This window comes from Rutidosis leptorrhynchoides, chromosome 3 (assembly GCF_046630445.1).
Source record: "Rutidosis leptorrhynchoides isolate AG116_Rl617_1_P2 chromosome 3, CSIRO_AGI_Rlap_v1, whole genome shotgun sequence".
Classification (NCBI taxonomy): domain Eukaryota; kingdom Viridiplantae; phylum Streptophyta; class Magnoliopsida; order Asterales; family Asteraceae; genus Rutidosis; species Rutidosis leptorrhynchoides.
In genome coordinates, this window is record NC_092335.1 from 428,005,181 (window position 1) to 428,027,194 (window position 22,014).

Sequence of the window (22,014 nt, forward strand, 5' to 3'; positions counted from 1 at the left end):
GATGCTTAGGTTATGACATACTAATCATGTGTTATTGTTTTGATCGTCTAGCAAGATGGTTGTGATACGTTTGAGCATGGCACGGCATGTGAGCGTAATAGTGAGTCGCGACCACTATTAGGGTTGCAAGTCAAGTCAAGCAAGGATGTGCGACAAGTATCGAGCTAGATGTGGTGTGTGTGCGGTCATATGCATAGGTATATATGTGTATTAAATTGTTGGTGATGTCTAATCCATTTTTAATCTTTAGAATGAAGACGAGAAACGGAACGGATACAAATGGCAATGGTGGTCCCTCTCATGTGGAGGAAGATGAGATGACTACCAAGATTGAGACCGCTTTAGAGAACTATGTTTCGATTTTCTCACGAAGGGTTAAACAAATATTAGAAGAGTCAGTTTCGGAACAAATTGTCGATATGATTCAAGAACGAATGACCAATGCCGTCAAAGAAGAAGTTGAAAGGAGGTTTCCTAGACCTCAAAATGGGGGCGAGTTGGAGTTTAGCTATAAGAACTTTTTGGCGATTAAGCCTCCTCACTTTCACGGGGATTCCGACCCCATGAAAAGTGCGGCTTGGATCTCCGATGTTGAAGGTTGTTTTCGCACGACCGAGTGCCCACCCGAGAAAAAGACTAGGCTTGCTACTAGTTTGTTGAGGGGCCATGCTAAAGATTAGCTCGATGGTAAAATTGATATGGTGGGTGATGCGGCCTTTGTGGGGTTGTCTTGGGCGGAGTTCAAGAAGGAGTTTTTCCTCGAATATCGTACGCAAGCGGATCTTTCCAAATTGTGCAACGAGTTAAGGAACATGCGTCAAGGGTCTTTGGACCTAAACACTCTCAAAACCAACTTTCTCGCCAAAGCGCGTTTTTGCCCCGAGTATGTGGGTAACGATCAATTATTAATGGAAGACTTTCATGCGACCCTTAGAGACGATTTGAAGGGTAAAATTAGTATTGGTCATGTTGAGACTTTTGCAAAGCTTTTGGCGGTGGCGAAGGGGTTTGAAGCGCAAGCTCCGAGTCCGGTTAGTTATGCGCCAAGTAAAAGGAAGTTCGAAGCTTCTAGTTTTTCGAACAAGAAGAGTAAGGAAGCAACCGAAAGTGTCAGTAGCGTGAAGAGGGGTGTTTCTAGTGGTTACATGGTCACATATTTCAATTGTGGGCAAAAGGGTCACTACTCCCGTGATTGCCCAAAACCGTCTACTAATACAATCACGTGTTTTAATTGTCAAAAAGAAGGGCACCGGAAGTCGGAGTGCCCCGATCTCCGAAATGATCAAGTTAAGAGAATAGAGAAGGCGGCGGGGTCGGCAAGGGGGCGTAATTATTTGATGACCAATTTTGAAGCTGAGCAATCCAATGAAGTCTTCTCAGGTACTTTCATGGTTAACTCTAATCCGGCGAGGATTCTATTTGATAGTGGTGCAAATTTGTCGTTTATGTCTCCAAAATTAGTGCCTAAACTTAATAAACCGTTAGCTAAGTTAAGTTGTCCGGTAGAAGTCGAAATAGCGGATGGCAAGACGGTTCTAGTGGTTGATGTGTGTAAAAATTGTAATGTTGTGTTTGGTGCCGAAAACTTTAAAATTGACCTCATCCCGATGACTTTGGGTGATTTCGATATTGTTGTTGGTATGGATTGGTTCGATCGTAATAGAGCCGATATTGCATGCCATGAAAAGTCTATTCGTGTGAAGACCCCAAGTGGGGGAGAGTTAATTATTCATGGCGATAAGCGTAGAAGACTTGTGTCGATATGCACTTTTGCACGGGCACGTCGTTTCCTTGTTAGTGGTGGCATGACTTTTCTTGCCCATGTTGTTGATACTAGTGATGAGCCACCATCCATTCGTGAAATTCCGGTGGTAAATGAGTTTGAGGACGTTTTTTCGAATGAGTTACCGGGTGTTCCGGCGGAAAGACAAGTTGAATTTCGCATTGAGTTGGTTCCGAGAGCTACTCCCATTGCTAAAACTCCTTATCGTTTAGCGCCGACGGAAATGCAATAATTGTTAAATAAAACCCAAGAGTTACTTGAGAAGGGTTTTATTCGACCGAGTGCTTCACCTTGGGGCGCTCCGGTCTTGTTCGTGAAGAAGAAAGATGGTAGTATGCGTATGTGCATTGATTATCAGAAGTTGAATAAAGTGACGATCAAGAATCGTTATCCATTGCCTAGGATTGACGATTTGTTTGATCAACTCAAAGGTGCGACATATTTCTCTAAAATTGACCTACGGTCCGGCTATCATCAAATGCGGGTCCATGAGGAAGATATTGAGAAAACGGCCTGTCGAACGCGTTACGGGCATTTTGAGTTTGTGGTGATGCCTTTTGGTCTTAGGAATGTGCCGGCGACATTCATGGATCTTATGAACCGAGTGTGCCAACCTATGTTGGACAAGTCAGTAATTGTATTCATCGACGACATACTTGTCTATTCAAGGAGTATGAAGGAACATGAGCATCATTTGCGTAGTGTGTTGAAGACGTTGCGGAAGGAGAAGTTGTATGCTAAGTTCTCAAAATGTGAATTTTGGCTAAGGGAGGTTCAATTCCTTGGCCATATTGTGAACGAGAATGGTATTCAAGTAGATCTGGGGAAGATAAAGACGGTGAAGAGTTGGGGACAACCGACTACGCCTACGGAAATCCGAAGTTTTCTCGGATTGGCCGGTTACTATCGTCTGTTTATCCAAGACTTTTCAAAGATTGCTTCTCCATTAACTAAGTTGACAAGGAAGAATATGAGATTCAATTTGGTGAACGAGCAAGAAATCGATTTTCAATTGTTGAAAGAGAAATTGTGTCAAGCTCCGGTCTTAGTATTGCCGGAAGGTGTAGATGATATGACGGTTTATTGTGATGCTTCTTTGAATGGGCTCGGGTGTGTTCTAATGCAACGTGGTAAAGTCATCGCTTACGCCTCTCGCCAATTAAAGGAACATGAAAAGAGATACCTGACTCATGATCTTGAAATAGCGGCGATGGTCCATGCTTTGAAAATTTGGCGCCATTACTTGTATGGTGTCAAGTGTACGATTTATTCGGATCACAAGAGTTTGAAACATCTTTTTGATCAACGGGATTTGAATTATCGTCAACGTAGATGGATGGATGTGGTGAAGGATTATGATTGTGAGATACTTTATCATCCGGGCAAGGCGAATGTGGTCGAGGATGCGTTAAGCAGAAAGAGTCACCACCCGGCGTTACGATTGGGATTATTACGTACGATTATTACTAACAATTTTCTTGAAAAGCTTGGTGTAATTCAAATAGAGGCTTACGTTCACAACAAGCATGCGGAATGAATTGTGGGGCAATCGGAATTCATTACTATGGGTTCGCGTGGTTTGTTGTCTTTTCAAGGAAGAGTGTGGGTGCCTAAGATGGGTGATTACCGGCGGGTGCTACTTGATGAAGCACATAAGTCAAAGTATTCCATTCATCCGGGCGCGACGAAAATGTATCTTGATTTGAGGAAAGATTATTGGTGGTCGGGCATGAAACGTGACGTTGTTAAGTATGTTGAGCAATGCGTCACGTGTTTGCAAGTTAAAGCCGAACACCAAAAGCCGTATGGTAAGTTGCAACCGCTAGAAATTCCGATGTGGAAGTGGAAACATATTACCATGGATTTTATTACCAAGTTGCCAAAAATGGCAAGAACCCAATTTGATACTATTTGGGTGATTGTTGATAGATTGACGAAAAGTGCATTGTTTCTTCCTATTAAAGAAGCAATTACGTCGGAGGCACTTGTGAAAATGTTCATTAAGGAGGTGATATCGAGACACGGCGTTCCCGCGTCTATCGTTTCGGATCGGGACACGCGTTTTACTTCTCGATTTTGGAAGAAGTTTCATGAACATATGGGTACATGGGTGAATAAGAGTACGGCGTACCATCCTCAAACGGACGGTCAAACCGAACGTACGAATCAAACATTGAAGGACATGTTACGAGCGTGTATTATTGATTTCGGTGGTAGTTGGGATGAACACTTGCCTTTGGTGGAATTCTCGTACAATAATAGTTTTCACTCTAGTATTGGAATGCCACCGTATGAGATGTTATACGGTAGAAGGTGTCGAACCCCGATTTGTTGGGGCGAAGTGGGTCAAAAGGAAGTCGGGAGCACCGACTTGGTATTAGAGACGAATAGTAAAATCGAAATGATTCGGGCTCGTTTAAAAGCGGCGCAAGATAGACAAAAGTCTTATGTCGATAAATGTAGGCAACCGATCGAGTTTCAAGAGGGTGACATGGTGATGCTCAAGTTTTCGCCGTAGAAGGGTATTATTCGGTTTCGAAAATGGGGAAAGTTAGCTCCTCAGTTTATTGGACCATTTAAGATTTTGGCTCGTGTTGGGGAAGTTGCGTATCGTTTGGAATTACCCGAAGAGCTTGCAGGGATCCATAATACATTTTTTGTTTCCCATCTCTGTAAGTGTCTTGCGGATGATTCATCATGGATGCCATTAAATGAGATTGAGCTAAACAACAAGTTAGAGTATGTTGAAGAGCCGATTGCTATACTTGATGAAAAGGTGAAAATGTTGCGTAATAAAGAGGTGAGGACCTTTAAGGTCCAATGGCGTCGTAGTAAAGGTTCCGAGTTTACATGGGAACCCGAAGAATTCGTGTTGGTTTATCTTCATGCTTGTCATGCGGCTTGTATCGCGAGGACGCGCTCCGATTCAAGTGGGGGAGAGTTGTAACACCCTAATATCTATTGTATATAAGTGTAAATATAGTACATAAAGCGTGGGAATAATTCTGGAATTAAACAGAAGACGGATTCTGATCAGGCCTAAGTGCGCTCAGCGCACACTTAGGGGTGCGCGCGGCGCACTCCTACTGTATCCGAGTTCTGCCTTTTAAATTAGATATTTTAGAAGGGCATTGTGGTAATTTCACTTGGGGACGAGATAAGATCACAGATCAGTGGGTTGGGAGTCATAACTCCACTTTCAACCACCATTTTCTTTCTACTTTAATTCTAGTGAGAGAAACCCAAATTTGAGTGAGAGAAAGCTCAAGTAAAGGAAGAAGGAGCTAGTTTCAGGTCTTAGCTCGAGTTATAAAGTTGTTCATCTCCTCTCTAGCTACGTTTTGGTTGTGGTGGTAAGTTCTAATTTTGATTTCCTTAATTTAATTTGTGTAAGGGTTAGAACTTGGGTTAGTAATGAAGATAAAACCTATTGTTGGTGACTTTGGGGGTTTTGGGTAAGATTGAGTCAAGAGGACTCAAGAATGACTAACCTAGGGTTTCAAAGTAATAATCGGTGTTATTGAGTCTAAAATGGTTAGTTATTCACTAGCTCACTTGTGTTGCTAGTAAAATTGGTTCTAGGGTTTATGGTTGACTTGAAATGGGTCAAATGGGTGGGTTTGACCTAGCGGGATAAATTGAGTATGAAAACACCCTAGTTATGTGTTGATGGGAGTCTTAGAACCTTAATCACTAGCTTTTAGTGATTAGTTGGGAGTCTTGACCCTTAATGTGTGAATCTAGTGCAAATGGGTCATAAATGCACTAGTGAGGCTAGTTGGTGGAAAGTCCAACTTATTATGTGAATTAATTGAGAATTAATTATGTTAGGTGACTCGCTTTGAAGGTTACAAGTTATTGTTGGAAATCTCGCCAAGTCGACAAGGTAAGTGGAATGATTATACATGTGTGTATATAATGTATTTACTTGTACGAGATTCGATGTAGGTTTAAGTTCGGGCGGTCGATACCACATCGGGTCAATATATGATATGGGTTTAAGTTCGGGCGTTCGATGCCATGTCATGTATGTGTGTGGGCATGTATAGTGGGTTTAAAGTTCGGGCGTTCGATACCACATTACACGTGACGGGTGGGTTTAAAGTTCGGGCGATCGATACCACTCCGGGGTTAGTGTTATAATTCGTTGTACGCTAACGGTTGTTGGGAACACAGATGGGAAATTCGAAGTACCATTCCTTTGCACTATTGGTTAACCACGGTTAAGTGTTTGTTATGGCACTTTATATTATTCGAGTTATATATGCTATTGTTTGTGCTAGCTTGTGATCTTGGAGATTTAGCGTTATACCTTGAGTTGGTATGTCATTTAAGTTGCTAGCATGTATGAGGTAATTGTGTTTATGTGATTGCAAGTAAGTAGGTTATATATGTAAGTGTATAATTATTGCATTCACTAAGCGTTAGCTTACCCTCTCGTTGTTTACCTTTTTAGGATCCGGCTTGGATAAGGGCAAACGTATTCGCTTGGATTAGTGGCTCTCGGGGGTTTTAGCTTTTTGGAAGTTCAACCAAGATTTGGGTAGTTTTACCCCAAACACCATGCTCTAGTGACGTTTGTCAATTAAACTTTTTGTGGTAGAAACTCGTATTTCGTACTTAATGGTATTTTGGGCATATGTGGGCCCCGCAATGTAAAACTCGTTTTATCATTGATTCGTGCTTGTTTTACTTATACTAATATGATGTGAAAAGCATTTCGTCTAAAAATGATGGGAAGTGTTAGATCTTTTTACAAAAACGAAACAATTTGGACAGCAGGCAGCCAGGCCCTGTGCGCGTCGCGCACAGGTAGGGGTGCACGTCACGCACAGTTAGGGGTGCGCGCCGCGCACCCAGCCTGGGCAGGCCTGCTTCGAATTTTTTTTTTTTTTACCTTGCAGTTTTGGTTGGTTAACGGGTTGGGTCGTTACAAGGGAATCTCTGATCAACTTTACAATGTGCATTTTTGATTTGTATGTGAATGACTACCTAAGAAAGCATACGTTGCATGATATTCAACGTTTGTACGAAGGTCAAGAAATGATTCAAAGTTTTTCGGGTATGATGGGTAGCATAGATTGTATGCACTGGGCATGGGAAAAATTTATAGCTGCGTAGAGAGGCCAATATATGCGAGGCGATTACAGTCACCCAACTATTTTTCTTGAAACCATCGCCTCGTATGATAATTGGATTTGACATGCGTATATTGGTGTGGCGGGCTCAAACAATGACTTGAATGTGTTAAACACTAGTGATTTGATCAATTCAATGCTTAATGAAGACATGCCCGATGTTTCTTATAATGTAAATGGTGTGGAGTACAAAATAGAAACTATTTGGCAGAAGGAATTCATCCAACATGAGCATCATTTGTTAAGGGATTTTCAAGTTCTGTTAATGAAAAGCGTTCTTACTTTACAAAGAAACATTTTGCTACTCTCAAAGATGTTGAAAGGACTTTTAGAATTTTACAGGGTCGTTGGCATATTCTACAACAACCCACAAGGGCATACGAGGTGAATCAAATGAGACGGCTTATGTATACGTGCATCATACTACACAACATCATTATTGAAGACAATGGTTACAACCTTGCTGAGAATGATTGGGTTTATGAGCCGGTTCAAAATATATAACGTACATGGATCGAGAGATGTGACGCTCGTGTGAGACGAACAGAGAGTTACGTGATAGAGAAGTGCACGAAGGCTTACGATCCGATTTGGTTGAAGATTTATAGTCTATTCGAGAATAAATGTAATTTATTTATTAAGTAATCTTAATTATTTTATGAATAAATGTAATTTTTTTATTTTATAAATTTAAGTTAGTATTTTATTATATTTTATGAAGTTTATTTAAATATAGAACAATAATTAATAAAAAAACATATTGAAAACTAATCATGAATAATTAAAAATAGAAAAAATGGACAACAAAATTGACAACGTGAACTCCTCCACCCATGTCATTGTCAGTCAATTTTGATATCTAATTTAAACACTGAAATGAACCCTGAAAATGAATTACGATTACTGAGTGCTCATATAGAATCTAATAAGGTAGAAGGGAGTATTTATATATGCATATACCCCCTCTTTACAAGTTTTGTTTAAACTTGTAACTTAAAACCATTTCTAAATTCTAACACAATCCTTAAAACATTGAAACACGACTTCGTACATCTTGAACAACTTTATTAAAAAATGATCGTAGAAAAGCATATGAAGGTGAAACCTTGTGATAAACTGATAAAGCTTGAATTCGGGCCGAAATTCTAATAGATTGAGGTTGGGCTTCAACAATCATCTATCCCTCAATTAAACTATGTTGGGAGTGCGAATCGAGTTAAACAAGTATTCACAAACGAAACATGAGCTGTTGCTGGTGTATATCTCGCAAACACGAGAGGACTTCCTCTCTGGAAGTCATGATCACGAAGTGTGTGTCAACAAGCTCGCGTGTGGGAAATTGTAGCACACTACTGGAGATTGGCCTCATACTTCTCGCGAACGCAAGAATTTGTGAAGAAGGACACACGCGAGTCTGGGTCTGACGGGAGGAAGCTTCCAGAAACGTGTTTTCTTGTTCACAAAGTTGTTTCTTTGTTGAGTTTTTCCTATTTAAACATCCTATTGTAACCTATACATGTATCCACGAAATTTATAAATAAAAGAACTCTTTTTAGTGGCCGAGGATTAAAGTAATCATCTTTGATTACATATAACCTCATTATTTTTTATCATTCTTGCTAGTCTCTTCGTGTGCATCAAATATTTTCGTTTATTGTAAGTGAGTTTGATTGTAGTTATCAAGTCTTGTTAGGGCTCACGCACTTATTCCTAACAAGTGGTATCACAGCTTACGCTTGGTTTTCACGAGAACAATGGCGGAAAAGAGAGATGTGAAGATTGATCGGTTTGATGGTACCGATTTTAGCTTTTGAAAGATGCAAATTGAAGATCTACTCTATCAAAAGGAGCTTTACCTAACGTTAACCGGTGTTAAACCAGAAGAGATGGCTCAAGGCGAGTGGGAGTTATTAGATAGGCAAGCCCTAGAAGTTGTTTGAATTTCTCTGGTCAAGAACGTTGCTTACAACGACGTGGGTGCAACCACGATGGTGGGATTGCTTGCGGCTTTATCTAACATGTATGTAAAGCCATCCGCTTCGAACAAGGTTTTCTTGATAAGGCAATTGGTGAATGCTAGGATGAAGGAGAGTTCTTCGAAGGCGGATTGTAGCGACCCGACAAAATTGTCATTGACGGCGCCTTCTACTTAGGTCCCGTTACGTGGTCATAAGTCTTTAAAACAACGTTTGACCAAAAGTATGTCGTATTCATTTCAAAAGTAAAGATGTTTCAAGGTTTACAAAGAAGTTCAACAACTAGTTACATAACAAAGTTTAAAGTACAATTGAAACATATGCGACACAATTTAAAAGTAGCCAAAAGACGCTCCACGTATGCATGTATACTCGACATCCAAGCAAGAATCAAAAGTAATGAGCGGAAGCATGTATCACAAAACGTTCAAGGACCTGAGAAAAATATAGAAATCGGTCAACGAAAACATTGGTGAAATCATAGGTTTAAGTAAGTAAGTACAAGTGAACCACAAGATTTGTAACATTGATATAATAGTAATACATTCTAAAAGTTAATATTCACGAGCACCCAATTATCAATGCTTAACATTCCTTCCACAGAACCCCATCACAATAGTGTTAGAACATACACCGTTTCTCGAAAGTATATTTCATTCGTAAACGGTAGCGAACCATCTGAATGAGGGTTTGTCAAACCCATATGGATCATACAACATAAGTTCTCGCTTACACCCGGCAAGTGTAACTAATGATAATCGAATTGAGGATTTTGTTCTAAACTCGTATGTAGAATGTTTGTTTTCCTGTACTTGTGTTCACTTAGTAAAAAGAATGTTTATGTTTTCTCATCCCAATTGTAAGTTCAAAAGAGTAAAAGTGGGACTATGATCTCACCTTGAGTGCACGTATGTAAAAGTACTTCAACAAGTAAACGTGTGCAAGAACGAATTCTAGTCTTGACCTAAACAAATAGGTTTGTATCAATATCGGTAAACACGGTCAGTCAAAGTGTTCAATTAGTCCTATGGCTCGTTACGACTCGATTACTATAGCATGTGAGTCAAATTGTCACGTCTCATGCAAGATATAAGTATAAAAGCATGTTAGAACGATTCCACAAACATTTGGTTAAGTTTGATTAAAAGTTAACTTGGGTCGAGTCAAAGTCAACGAAAAAGTCAACACGTTCGGGTCGGGTCTCGAACTATTTTTCTGAGGTTTTTAATCATATATGAGCATGTTAGAATAAGTTACATGTGAATCGGAGGTCCATAGCATGGCAAACATTTTTCATAAAATGACCAAACCAAACAGAATCTGGTAGTGCATCTGGACGGCGTCCAGATTTGGTGGACGGCGTCCAGCATTGAAGGCCTGGACGGCGTCCAGGTCTGTATCCAGACCCTGTTTTGCTGCAACAAAGAAATGCACGAACCAAAACTCAAACAATCCCAATTTACGACCCACAAACAATCAAAACATGTATCTTATATCATCGGGAAGGTATTTTGACGAGGAAAACAACTAAGCACATTTCATCAGTCAATCTACCACTTACAACAACCAAAACCACATTTAATGCTCATCATTAATTGCATCTAAGTTCATAACACTCATTTCATGATTCGGTTATCCATTTTACATAAATGATATGCCGTTTCGAAGGTAATCAAGCATACAATCCAACCAAACACTTACCAACAACAATTCATGGCATCCAATGCATCAAATGTTCACATTTAGTTCTATTAAACCCTAACCAACATCACCAAAATCAATAATCAAGTTTATGAAGTTTTCTAAAGCAACCTACACATCAAATTGAAGCTAGTGATACTAGTAACACAATTAAAACATGAACTTTTGACATCTAACAACTTTCAAGCAACCAAATCACCAAATCAAACACACCAAAATTCAAGTTCATGCTAGTTGCTTAAAATAACGAGATCGAGCATACAAATCATATATTCATGTTAGACTTGAGCCATAGACACTATTTAACACTTCTATAAGTTAAAAACATCAAGAACACAAAATCTAGTGATTTTAGAAAGCTACCCAAATGTAATGAAATCGGTATGGAATCGAAGAGGAAGATGCAAGGATTCCAAATATGTAATTTGTTTGGATTGAAGCTTGCTCGATTTGAAATAGATGATAATTCTTTGTATTTGGGTGTTGAGAGAAAATGGAGGAAGTAACAAAGAAGAAGGAGATGAATGAATGGATGAGAGGAGTTTGACTCCTTTGACCTAGTCACCATTTTGGCAAGTTTAGTCCCACAAGTTTCATTCGGGTGCGTGAATTACCTAAACGAGATAATTTAAAACGCGTATCAACGGGAGATGTTATAAATATATAACGGACTTTAAAATGAATAAACAGAAAGTAAATGGAAAAAGGCGGGATGTTACATTACCTACTCCTTAAAAGAAATTTCGTCCCGAAATTTAAGTAGGCGCAGTAGTCGTTGTTTCTTCCTCGGGATTTTGCGTTTCCGAATTCGCTAAAAGATGAGGATACTTCCTTTGCATTTGATCTTTTCTCTCCCAAGTAAACTCGGGTCCCCTTTTGGCGTTCCAACGAACCTTGACAATTGGAATTCAGCTTTGTTTAACGTTTTGAAGGAGGTGTCCACAATTTCAACTGGTTCCTCCACGAAATGAAGTTTGTCATCAATAGTAAGCTCCTCGAGAGGGATGACGATATCGGGTTCGGCAAGGCACTTTTTCAAGTTGGATACATGGAAAGTAGGATGAACGGAGCTCAATTGAGGCGGAAGATCTAAACGATAAGCAACGGTTCCAACACACTCCAAGATTTTGAAAGGACTAATGTACCGCGGATTTAGCTTCCCGCATTTCCCAAAACGGATTACACCTTTCCAAGGTGTGACTTTTAACATTACGCAATCACCGACTTGAAATTCAAGGTCGTTGCGTCGTTTTTCGGTATAGCTCTTTTGACGACTTCGGGCCGTCCTAAGCCTATCGCGGATTTGAATGATCTTCTCGGTTGTTTCATGAATGAGTTCGGGTCCGGTGATTTGTGTGTCGCCTACTTCGGCCCAACAAAGAGGTGAACGACATTTTCGGCCATATAAAGCTTCGAATGGTGCGTCGTTAATACTCGCGTGATAACTATTGTTGTAGGAGAATTCGGCGGGAGGCAAGTGCTTATCCCAAGCTTTTCCAAAGTCGACAATGCAAGCTTGTATCATGTCTTCCAAGGTTTGAATTGTGCGTTCGCTTTATCCGTCGGTTAGCGGATGGTATGCGGTGCTCATGTCTAAACGCGTTCCCAACGCTTCTTGTAAAGTACGCCAAAATCTAGAAACAAAATGGCCATCTCGGTCGGAGATAATCGATAAGGGTACACCGTGTTGGGCTACGATTTCTTAATGTAAAGTTGTGCGAGTTTCTCCATGTTGTCAGTTTCCTTCATGGCTAGGAAGTACGCGGATTTGGTGAGACGGTCAACAATAACCCAAATAGTATCATATCCGCCAACCGTCTTTGGTAGTTTGGTGATAAAATCCATCGTTATCCTTTCCCACTTCCATTGCGGGATTTTGGGTTGTTGAAGTAGTCCGGACGGTCTTTGATGTTCGGACTTGACTTTGGAGCAAGTTAGGCACTTTCCAACATAAGTAGCATCGTCCTTTTTAATGTTCGACCACCAATATTGTTCTTTGAGGTCGTGGTACATCTTATTGGCACCGAGGTGAATCGAATATCTTGACTTATGGGCTTCGTCTAAAATAAGGCTTCGCAAGTCCCCAAAACTAGGCACCCAAATTCTTCCGGCGAAATATCGGAGTCCGGTTTATTTAACTTCGAATCGAGAGGTGAGGACGTTCAAGTGTTCGAGAGAGATGTTTTCATCCTTGAGAGCCTCGTCTTGGGCTACACGAATTTGACTATTGAGGTTGGTGTGAATGGTGATGTTTAAAGCTCGGACACGAAGAGGCACCGCTCTTTCCTTTCGACTTAAGGCATCGGCTACTACGTTTGCCTTCCCGGGATGGTAACAAAGCTCACAATCATAATTGTTTAATGTTTCAATCCACCGTCGTTGCCTCATGTTTAGTTGCTTTTGATCGAAGATGTGTTGAAGGCTTTTGTGATCGGTGAAGATTGTACTTTTGGTTCCATAAAGATAATGTCTCCACATTTTAAGTGCGAAGACAACGGCTCCGAGTTCGAGATCATGTGTTGTATAGTTCTGTTCATGAATTTTGAGTTGTTGGGAGGCATAAGCAATGACTTTCTTTCGTTGCATCAATACGCACCCAAAACCATGTTTCGAGGCATCGCAATATACAACAAAATCAACATTGCCTTCGGGAAGTGACAAGATAGGAGCGGTGGTTAGCTTTGTCTTCAAGATTTGAAATGCGGATTCTTGTTCGGTTGCCCAAATGAATTTCTTTCCCTTGTGAGTTAACGTGGTTAGAGGACGAGCAACCAAAGAGAAATCCTTGATGAATCTAATGTAGTATCCGACGAGACCCAAAAATTGACGAATGTAAGTTGGAGTAGTAGGAGTCTCCCATTTACTAATGGCTTCGATTTTCATGGGATCGACTTTAATACCTTGATCACTTACAACATGACCAAGAAATTGAACTTCCTTCAACCAAAATTCACACTTGGAGAATTTGGCATAGAGTCGTTCTTGTCTCAAGAGTTCAAGCACAAGTCGGAGATGTTGTTCGTGCTCTTCTTCGCTTTTAGAATAGACCAAGATGTCATCGATGAACACAATAACGAATTTATCGAGATACGGTTTGCACACGCGGTTCATAAGATCCATGAACACCGTCGGTGCGTTAGTGAGACCAAATAGCATAACAAGAAATTCATAACTACCATAACGAGTCCGGAAAGCGGTTTTGGAGACATCTTCCCCCTTAACCCTTAATTGATGATAATCCGAGCGGAGATCGATTTTAGAATATACACGAGATCCTTGTAGTTGATCAAAGAGGTCATCGATGCGAGGAAGAGGATATCGGTTCTTAACCGTCAATTTATTTAGTTCACGATAATCGATGCACATTCGTAGGGATCTATCTTTCTTTTTAACAAACAAAATCGGAGCGCCCCATGGTGAATGGCTAGGTTGGATAAAACCACGGTCAAGTAGTTCTTGGATTTGACTTTGCAATTCTTGTATTTCGGATGGAGCAAGTCTATATGGTGCACGTGCTACGGGTGCGACTCCCGGAATAAGATCGATTTGGAATTCTACCGGTCGATGAGGTGGAAGACCCGGCAATTCATCGGGAAATACATCAGAAAAGTCACTAACAATTGGCACATCATCGATATGCTTCTCATCGGACTTGACTTTCTTAACGTGGGCCAGGATCGCAAAACAACCCTTACGGAGTAGTTTTCTAACTTTAAGGCACGAAACGAGGTTGAGTCCGGTGCAACTCTTAGCGCCATAAACAATCAAAGGTTCACCATTCTCGATAGGAATTCGGATTGCGTTAAGATCACAAAGGATGTGAGATTTCATTTTGGCTAACCAATTCATATCGATTATTACATCGAAGCTTCCTAGTTCCATGGGTATCAAGTCAATTTCAAACTCATTACCCAAAATGTTTAACGTACACCCTCGGTAATATGTGTCGGCACTCAATAGTTTCTCGTTGGCCACTTCAATGGTATAAGTGGTATCTAATGGAAGTCGTGGAGTGCTAAAATAATGAGTCAAATTCTTGGATACAAAACTCTTATCGGCACCCGAATCGAACAAACAAGTAACATAAGTGTTGTTGAGAAGAAACGTACCCGTGACTAATTCATTGTCATCTCGGGCTTCCTCGGTGTTGATGTTGAAAGCTCAGCCGCGCGTATTGAGGTTTTCTTTCTTCTTCGGGCATGCATTTCTATAATGGCCCATTTGGCCACATTCGTAACAAGTGACCGTATTTGGTGCATTGGGCCCCTTTCGAGCGATGGGGGCGACACTTTTACATTAGTTGGCCTTATGACCAACTCCCTGGCACCGATGGCAAATTAGCTTGTCACATTCACCAAGGTGGTGCTTGTTGCATTTGTTGCAAAGAGGTAGGTTTCTGGCATAACCCTTCTTGCCTTCGGAGGTGAAAGGCTTCTTGGCAAAGTTGTTGTTGCTTGATTGGGGGGCTTCCCATTTTCTTTTGTTGTTACTCGACTTATCCTCGGCTTTAGGTGCCGGCACTACAATTTCGTCCACCGTTTCTATCAATTTACGGGCCATGTTCAAAGCTTCTTGATGATTAGTGGGTTTGGATGACATTACCCCGTGTTTGATGCTCTTTGGAAGACCATCCATTTAAAGTTCAACCCTTAAAGATTCGGGGTTCACAAGGTTTGGGCACATCAAGGCTAGTTCGAAAAATCTTTGATTATAAGCCTTGAGATCGTTTCCGTCCGCTTTCAAAGTCTATATGCCCAAGAGAGGGCATGAGCTTCATCGGTACCCACCGATTGTACATAGGTGTTCCACCATGTGAGGGCAACACCGGCGAAAGTGTGAGTGGAGTATTTGACCTTATCTTGGTCCCGACAACCTCTAATGCTAAAAACGGCTTCCGTTTGTTCGAACCATCGAGTGAGAGTAATCGGTCCCCAGGTCCCATCAAAAGTATGAGGTTTGCACCCCATGAAGGATTTGTAGGAGCACCCTTCGCTTGAGTTACCGGCCCCTTCATTGTTGTTGTTGTTGTTGTTGTTATTATTATTGTTGTTATTGGAGGAGTGACCGGCCATGGCCGCATCCACGGCGGTGGCTATCATTCTTTGAAGAGCTTGTTCGGGAGTCTCATGGCGTGGCACACGGCGAGGAGGCATTGTTCCTTCAAAACACAAGAATACCGTTGATTAGTATTTTCAATAATACTAATCATGATATGGAATAAGGATAGAGAGAAAAATTTTCCTTGACACGTGATGTGAAGCGAGGTGTATATAAAATAGTTATTAAATTTTAGCAGGAAATACTATTAAATACGATACAATTTTACACAAGATATTTATTTATTTATAGAATGGATATACTTAAACCTTGCTACAACACTTATAGGCAGTGTACCTAATCGTACAGTAGTGTAGTTTTTAGTAAGTCCGGTTCGTTCCACAGGGAAATCTTTAAACAAAGCTCAACGCTATATTAGTTTACTTTTATTAAAAATACAAATATATATATAAGTAATATTATTATTATAAAGGGGGGTTTTTACCATTTAATGACCGGTTTGTCGATTTTAAGACTTTAGTCGCAGTTAAAACCTAATGTAAAATATAAAATAAATACAAGACTTAAATTAAAGCTTAAAGTGAATAACAATAATGAAATTGCGAATAATAAAAGTGCGATAAATTTGCGATAATTAAAAAGTACGATAATTAAAAATGCGATTAAACAACAATAAATAAAAGTGCGATAATTAGAAGTTCAATTAAATATAAAATAAAGGAAATTAAATATGAAATAAAAGAATTATGCTTATTTAAACTTCCGTAATCATGATGTTTGACGTGTTGATTTTAGTTTTATGCCCATGGGTTAATTGTCCTTTGTCCTGGATTATTCAATATGTCCATCTGGTTTTTGTCCATAACAGTCCATCAGTCATAAATATAAAGTGCGAGTGTCCTCGTCAAATTATTATTATACCCGAAGTTAAATATTCCAACTAATTGGGGATTCGAATTGTAACAAGGTTTTAATACTTTGTTTAATGAATACACCAGGTTATCGACTGCGTGTAAACCAAGGTTTTACTACTTTGTTAACAATTACACCAATTACCCTTGAATGTAATTTCACCCCTGTTTTAATTATTCTAGTGGCTATTAATCCATTCCCATGTCCGGTTAAATGAACGATTATTCGTACATATAAATACCCCGCCCATCGTGTCCGATTGAGTGTATATGGTAATTTATAGGGACGCCCAATTGTAAATCTTTATATTAACATTAACAAACTTTCATTTAGTTAAACAAATATAAAGCCCATTAATAGCCCATAGTCTAATTTCCACAAGTGTCGTTCTTTTGTCCAAACCCCAATTATGGTACAAAGCCCAATTACCCAATTTTAGTAATTAGCCCAACATCATGATTACTTCGTTTTAAATAAGCATAATAATAACTTAGCTACGAGACATTAATATAAAAAGGTTGAACATAACTTACAATGATTAAAAATAGCGTAGCGTTACACGGACAGAATTTCGACTTACACCCTTACAACATTCGCTAACATACCCTTATTATTAGAATTAAAATTAAAATTAAAATATAAATTATATATATATATATATAAGTTTTACGTATGAAGAGGAAGAAAAAAGATATGAAATTTGATCAGAATTCGGTTGGCTTTATAGCCAGAGTTGAAAATTGGGGCTCCGCGACTCGCGGCAAAAACCCCTTCAAACTCCGCGAGTCGCGGAGGATGAATTTACAGCTCACACCCTTGGAGTTTCTCTGCCGACGGTTTTATATATATAAATATAATATATATATAATTAATATAATTAATTATATATTATATTATATTTATATACATAGTTAACTTGTAATTTTTAGTCCGTTGCGTCGAGCGTTAAGAGTTGACTCTGGTCCCGGTTCCGGATTTTCGAACGTCCTCGCGTACAATTTAATATCTTGTACTTTGCGTTTTGAATCTTGTACTTTTGTAATTTCGAGATGTTTCTTATCAATAATTGGAACCTTTTTTATTGTCTTTTGTTCTTTTGAGCTTTTTGGTCGTTTGCGTCTTCAATTCGTCGAATCTGTCTTTTGTCTTCACCTTTTATTATTTAAACGAATATCACTTGTAAATAGAACAATTGCAACTAAAAGCTTGTCTTTCTTGAGGAATAATGCTATGAAATATATGTTCGTTTTTAGCATTATCAAATATTCCCACACTTGAGCGTTGCTTGTCCTCAAGCAATATTGTCTTGAAATAATAGAATCACTTCTTTATTCTTCACACTTTGTACATCAGTGATTTCTATACGGCGGTATAAACAATGGTAGTAACGATATGGTTTACAGTCCCACATGACTCTAAAAATTTAGATCCATTAAGGAAATTGGATCTTTATGAAAACATTTGATCATTTGAAAATTAAATCTAGTTTTTACCCTAGATAAGTTTTCCGGAATAAACCTTTACCGGTGTTTGCAAAATATTTTTGTGAGTTTGGTGGGTTTCAGATTTGAAAATTTTAGCTCAAAACTTGCGGTTTTGTGTCACCCACTTGCTAACCTTGTATTTGGAAAGCAACACGTCCAGTTTACTTGTTCCGTATATTACCTTTCGGCAAACTACCGTCCGGTTGTAAAGGAAAGCGTTGAACAAGCAACTGTTAAGGCAATGTCCCGTGACATGCTTTTGATTATGGTTTATAACGTGTCGGACGCAATTACTATCCTTGGTAGGAGCAATAGTAAAGCTCATCCTTATAATTTTTCGGTATGGCACAAGGTCCTGTCTTTGACCACTATGCAACCACCGTTCTTACGGTTGACACCCGATTTAGTTCAGGTGATCTAATGAATTCCAGGTGAATTCCTAGGATTTTACGTTCAATGGTAATGAACGCATTGAAAATAGGGTTTTCAGAAAATAAATCGGTTTGTAATTTTGATCAAAATATTTTCTCGTTCAAGCTCGAGTTTAGATATCATTGAATTCCATGAGTTTGTAATTCTCAATCTTTAAGGTCAATCTCTAGGATTGAGTAATATCAGTCTTAAAAGCTGATTTTTAATCTTTAAGGAGATTATCCTTTTCTGGGGATCTGATTCATTAGTCTTATCAAGCTAATTTGCACGGTGCCTCCCCATTGTACGAGATAAATCCTTCTCATGGTTAGGATAAATCTGACCACTTGGCGACCCTGTTTAATGCTGAGGTCCGTGGATTTCCTGCTGATTTTAGAGATGACTTTTCTAGATTTTTCGTCAACCTACAGCTGGTCTGGACGACAACTTCATGACCTAAATCAAGAAGCGCGTGTCTTTTTCGGAAGACTTTACTTCCTTTTAATGATGGAATTGATTCATCGTGTAGATCCATCTTTTCTTTTCTTTCATCGGGTAAAACAGTTTAGTTTAGTCCAAAGCAAAAGTATTTTCAGTTATTTGTTACAGATATATGTGACATATGTTTAAAATAACTTGGTAAATTTTCCCACACTTGGCTTTTATTTTCCTTTTTATCGTCCTCTATTCCATTTTAAATGAATTTTAACATTTTAGTTTGTTTCTCAATTTATGTCCTTTCCGAGGTAACAATAATTTCGGTGTTAAAACCTAGTTTTATCGTTCATAAATATGTATAAACATGATTTTGAATTCATTTAATTGAAAATTTTGAAAAATTTTACTAGAATTGGGTAGTCAGTATATAAGACTAGGGCTGTTCTTTTTTATCAGAGAGCACTAGATTCTAATACAACTACTGCTTTACTAGTATTTTTAATGGTAACCAAGTGTTTAATATAAAAATTTTAAAATCCGAAAGAATTTAACCCCTTCCCACACTTAAGATCTTGCAATGCCCTCATTTGCAAGAAATCAGTAACAATTTAAATTATTGAGGGTGATTTGTGTGAAAATGATTAAATTTTTACCAAAGTTTCCAAATATATTGGCGTTTGTTTGCTGAATGATAAATGGTGCACATCATTTGTTCATTCCGTCTTGTTGTTATTTCACATATATTTTGCATCTTGTCGTCAAAATTACTTGCTTTTGCTGAACTTAATGCCAGTCTTTGAAAATGCGTTGTTTTACCCTGTTGTGTACATAAGATAAACTGCAAACATATATACATATTTTTGAAGTTTGGTATATTACCCCACGTTCAAAAATTATTAAAATCTAAGAATAAAAGTTAGATAATTATAAAAATGATTACAATATTAACAAAAATATTAAATGTATCAATAATTACAAATTACAAAATAAAAAAAATAATAAGTAAACTAAGGATGATATTGGTACCAATAGGGGTTCCAGGCATAACCATAAGTGCTATAGAATGCTTCGGCAGGGTCATACGTAGGATATGGTGGCTGCATCTCTATCGACCAAGGAGGGAAGACGGGTTTCGGTGTAGGAATATAGTTTCTACCTATATGTTGGCAATGCGCTATGATCTGGTTCTGATGAACTTGCCAATCTTCAAATGCTCTCTGTCTAGCATTTTCGTATTCCTGAGAAGCTATAAACCTATGCATTTCTTGCATCTCATTCCCCCCTCCTACATTACCTTGTTCCTGGTTTCTCTCCACCTGTGGATGTCTACCATGGTATCGTACTGCGGCGTTATTTCGCCGCTTCAAAACTTTCGCACCATGGTATACATTTAAACCTATAGTATCGCGGGGTTCCGGCTCTTCTAGTAATAATCCCCCCCGACTTATATCCACACCGAGATATTCACCAATCAAAGTAATAAAAATACCACCTCCTATTATGCTATGTGGTCGCATCCCCCGAACCATAGCTGATAAATAATAACCCACACAATATGGTATACTTACAGCGCTCTGTGGGTCTCGAATACACATATGGTAAAACAAATCTTGTTCATTTACCTTTTCTTTGTTTTTACCCCTTTGTGTAATCGAATTAGCTAAAAACCTATGTATTACTCTTAATTCGGCTCTATCTATAAATAAGAGTAGTTTCCCCCTTTGAAACGGTGATGGCTTGTCATTTGACTCCACACACCGTGTGTATCAAAATTCTCATCTATCTTTCTACCGTTTAGTATCAATCCTCTACAATCGGCAGACGCTAATTCCTCAGGCGTATATATACGTAAAGCCTGAGCCATGTCCAGTAAAGACATGTGGCGCATCGAACCGCCTAACAAAAATCTAATAAAAGAACGATCGGTTAAACTAGCTACCCGATCATTCAACTCTATACTACATAACAACTCTTCACACCATACTTTATATACAGGTCTGCGTATGGTGAATAAACATATCCAGTCATTAAAAGAAGAATTACCATACCTCTGTACAAGTAATTCCCTAATTGGCCCGGCCAATTCTACAGCTTCTAAGGGTCCCCATTCTATGACCCTCGGTACCTCAACAACCTTGGAATGAAGAGTATGCAAACCCCGTTGATATTTTGGATAATCTATCCAAAGTCTGTCAAATCGCAGGTTCGGGTGCAACTCTTCCAAATGCATATCGAAAAAGGTCATGACTGGATGAGGTACATCCTGCTTGTAGTAGTTATCTACCTCCTGTTGTTCCAAATTCTCGGCAGGAGCATTGCGGGCTTGGGATGAAGATTCACCCCTTTCATTCTGCAAAACACATCAAACACAAATTTTGTGCATCCAAATATGCATTAGTGTCAGCAAAATCATCAATCAAAATAATTACAATGACATTATCAATTTATATCAAACTTAAGCTTATTTTCACATTTTTATCAAATCTACACTTTTTCAAATAAGCATATACGAAAATGTTCGCCAAGTTCATAAGCATTCAACTCAAATAACATGTCAAAATAATCATTACTAGCAATTAAACAAGTCTCAAATGGCATTATCTTTCAAAAATCAAGTTCATGAATTTTAGACTTGAAAAAGTCCACTTTAATTCTCAAAATCATGTTTAGGCTCAAAGTTTGGATCATTTAACTACCTAGACATGTTACACTACTCAATTTAGCAACAATTCATGACAAAAATCGGCCATAACCTGTTTATATCAAAAAGCCCCAAATTGCTCAAGAACACAAACCCTAGATTATTCAAAATTTGAAGTTTAAGGCTTCTAATCATGTTAAACAGCATCAATCTAGGTTATACAAGCATAATACATAAACAATTTAAGCTTAATTACACTAAAAAGCATCAAAATCAAATTGGGGAAAAAATAGCTCAAGAACACCTAATTTCGAATTAATGGTGTTTAGGTGTAGAAATTTACCGTTTTTCTTGAGTAATTCTTAGATAGCATCCTTCTCAACATGATTTTAGCAAAAAATTTGGTGATTAACGGTTAAAAATTGGGATTTTTGGGGGTGATTTTCGGGTTTTTTCGGGTGCAGTTTCGCAG